The sequence below is a fragment of the Pyrgilauda ruficollis genome, unplaced genomic scaffold (genome assembly GCF_017590135.1).
Source record: "Pyrgilauda ruficollis isolate IOZ18807 unplaced genomic scaffold, ASM1759013v1 scaffold283, whole genome shotgun sequence".
Taxonomy (NCBI): domain Eukaryota; kingdom Metazoa; phylum Chordata; class Aves; order Passeriformes; family Passeridae; genus Pyrgilauda; species Pyrgilauda ruficollis.
This window is the reverse complement of record NW_024524189.1, coordinates 3392-6782: the sequence shown is the minus strand read 5'-3', so window position 1 is coordinate 6782 and position 3391 is coordinate 3392.

The window sequence follows — 3391 nt, the reverse complement described above, 5'->3', positions numbered from 1 at the left end:
GCGGGAGGAAATGTCGGGGAGCAGAATTCACCCCCCGGGGAAAGGCAGAGCCTCCCGCCCTGGCTGCTCCGGGTTTTGGCTGATCCACGGGGATTTTTTGTGGAAGGGAGAGCGGGAGCCTGCGGGCACGGCGGGGGGAAAAGCCTCGCTGGGTGCTGTGGTTATGTAATGTGTGTAATGCACATAATGTATGTAATGTGTATAACATGTGTCATGTGTGTCATGTGCCCGTGGGGCGGTAGCAACTCCTGGGTTGGTGTGGTTACACACACCCCGAGCAGGACCGCGGGGGTTTAGTGGGAATTTCAGCTTTGGGATGTCCCGGGAGTGTTCAGTGCCCGGGGCACACAGCTGGGCTGCACGGCCAGCAGCACATCTGGGGGAGGACGGGCACACCTGGGCCCAGGTGGCACATCTGGAGCCAGGGCAGCACATCTGGGCGAGGATGGGCACACCTGGGCCCAGGTGGCACATCTGGAGCCAGGGCAGCACATCTGGGCGAGGATGGGCACACCTGGGCCCAGGTGGCACATCTGGAGCCAGGGCAGCACATCTGGAGCTGGCACAGTGGATGCCAGGACCGCTGTCAGGGCCCTGGGAGCCGCGGGTTCCTGCATTCCCGTCCCGTTTGTGTCCTTATCTCCTCCTGAGCACCGGAGCAGCAGCTCGGAGCTCCCTGGGCTCACAGCCGGCTCCTTCCCGCAGCTTTCTCCTTCCCCTGCTCAGGAATCTCAGCTGCTGTCGCCTTCCTCGGGGGCAGCCACACTGCCCCGGCTTTCCACCCCCCTGCCTGGGGCTCTGTGCTTTGTTTGGCATTCCTCAGAGCCCGGCGAGGGAAACTGAGGCAGGGTGAGTTGGGTTTAGGGCGAATCTCCTCCCTGTGGGGCTGGGGGGCCCAGAGCAGCCTTGGCTGCCCCGGATGCTGCAGTGTGAAAGGCCAGGCTGGGACAAGGTGGGACAGGGTGAGGTTTGTGCTCCCCTCCAGCCCAAACCATTCCAGGACTCTCTGATCCTCTGTCCAGAGGTAGAAACCATTCTGGTGCCCTGCAGAGAGTCCCTCCCAAGAGAGAAAATCCCCAAAAAAAGGGCCCCAAAAATTCCAAAAGAATTCTGGGGGGAACTTTTGGGTAGATTTGGGAATTTTGGGGGGAAAATTCAGGAATTTGGAGGAGTTTTTGGGGTATTACTGTAATATTTGGGGACTTTCTCTTGAAATTTGGGGAAAAATCTGGGAGTTTTGGGGAAAATCTGGGAGTTTTGAGGAATTTTTTGGGGCAATGTCAGGTTTGGCCCCACCCCCTGGCCCCGGCCTCACCTGTGAGTCCCAAAATTCGGGAATTTGGGGATTTTTGGGGAGATTTGGGAATTTGGGGATTTTGGGAATTCTGGGGGGAAATTCAGTTGGTTGGGGGGAGGGAAATTTGGGAAGTTTAGAGAGAATTTTAGGGGAAATTTGGTGAAAAAAATTGGAATTTAGGGGAGGGAATTATGGGAGTTTTGGGGAAAATTGAGAGAGTTAGGGAATGTTCTGGGAGTTTTGGGGCAAAATTTGTGGATTTTTGGGGGGAAAATCTGGAAATTTGGGGGGAATTTGGGAATTTTGGGGGATTTTTTGAGGTTTGGGTGTTTTAGATTTGTTTCTTTTGGGGGGGGGGGTCCCCGCAGCCCCTCGTAGCACAGCGGGAATGTTCCTTGGGATGGTGCCTTGGGATCCCAGCCTGGCACGGGGCTGGGCTCAGTGCCCCCAGCAGAGCCCAGGTTTGGGGATCCCTCTCCTGGGACACGGTGGGACACAGATGGGACATGGGGGACACAGTGGGGACACGGGGGACACAGATGGGACACAGTGGGGACACAGTGGGGACACAGTGGGACACAGATGGGGCACAGGTGGGACACAGTGGGACACAGTGGGACACAGTGGGACACGGGGGACATAGTGGGACACAGTGGGGACACAGTGGGACACAGATGGGACACAGTGGGGACACAGGTGGGACACAGTGGGGACACGATGGGACACAGTGGGACACAGGTGGGACACAGATGGGACACAGGCTCGGAGCCTTCTCGCCCTGCTGGCAGCTGCGAGGGGACACCCGGATCTTTGATCTTAAAACTGCCGCGGTGGCACCTGAGCCGGGGCTGAGGACACTCCTGTCCCCACGGCGGCTCCTGTCCCCCGGCGGGGGCTCCCGGGGACAGGGACATGCCCGAGGGACAGGGATGAGCGCTGCCTGCGTCAGTGCCCTGGCACGGCTGCAGGCAGGATTGGGTTCCTCTCGGCGCTGGAGCAGGGAATGTTCCCAAGGCTCGGGACAGCCCGGGAACCAGGAAGGTGATGCCAATGTCAAAGGGGGTTTGGCTGTGATTTTTGGCTGGGGTAAAAGGGCACCCGAGATAGGGAGAAGTTGCTCCTGGACTTTAAAGTCACTTTGTCCTTCCTGTGAGCCGTGCCAGGGAACAGCCCCTGCTCCTTCCCTGCTCTCAGGGCAGCAGCGCGGGCATGAATCAGCCGGGAAAGCAAAGTTTGGGCAGGGTTTGCTTTTCCCCGCCAGGGGAGCGTGCCGGGGCCGGCGCAGCTCCTGCCCCACCGTGCCCCATCCCCTCCGGAGGCTGCAGGCTGTGCCCAGGCAGGTCACGGCAGCTCGGAAATTGGGAACAACCCATCCCAAAAGGGGCTGTAAACACAGCCACGGCCACGGGCGGTGAATGTCCCGCTGCTGCCTTCCCTCCTCATTTCGGGAGTGATCCCCAAAGCGGCCCTGGAGGGGTTTAAAGGCCGTGTGGATAAAGGACAGGGACGGGGGTGGCCCTGGCAGCGCTGGCATGGTTGGACTGGATGGTCTGTGAGGGCTTTTCCCACCTGAATCACCCAAGGTTTTAAGGAATTGCTGCTATTCCCAAGCTGAGCTGATCCCCCATCCCCATTCCCCCCCAGCACGGGTGCAGCGCTCCCGTGGCTGCTCCTTTGTCCCTCCGCCCGTGTCCTGTCCCCTCGGGACATGGTGGGGACCGAGCTGTGCCCAGCGGGACCGGGCACAGGGAGCGGATTCCCCGCGGTGACACCGAGGTGTGCGTGCCACCCTTGTCCCCCAGCCCTCGATCTCCTCTGCGTCCCGTAGGGCGGAGGCGTTTTTGTGCTCCAAGCCGCCTCGTTTTGGGGTTTTTCCACTTGGCAGAGCATAGCCCCGAGGGGAAGATTTAATCTCTGAAAGGGAAGGGCCGGTGCCAAAATCCTGCGAGTGGGGTCACCCGAGGGCAGCAGCGGGCAGGAGCCGCCGTGCCAGGGCCAGCGGTGCCAGCACGGCCCTGACCCCCCTCTGCCCACACAGGGGACACGCCTTTGGTGTCCCCTGGTCCCTGCAGTGCCCCCGGGCAGTGCCACGCC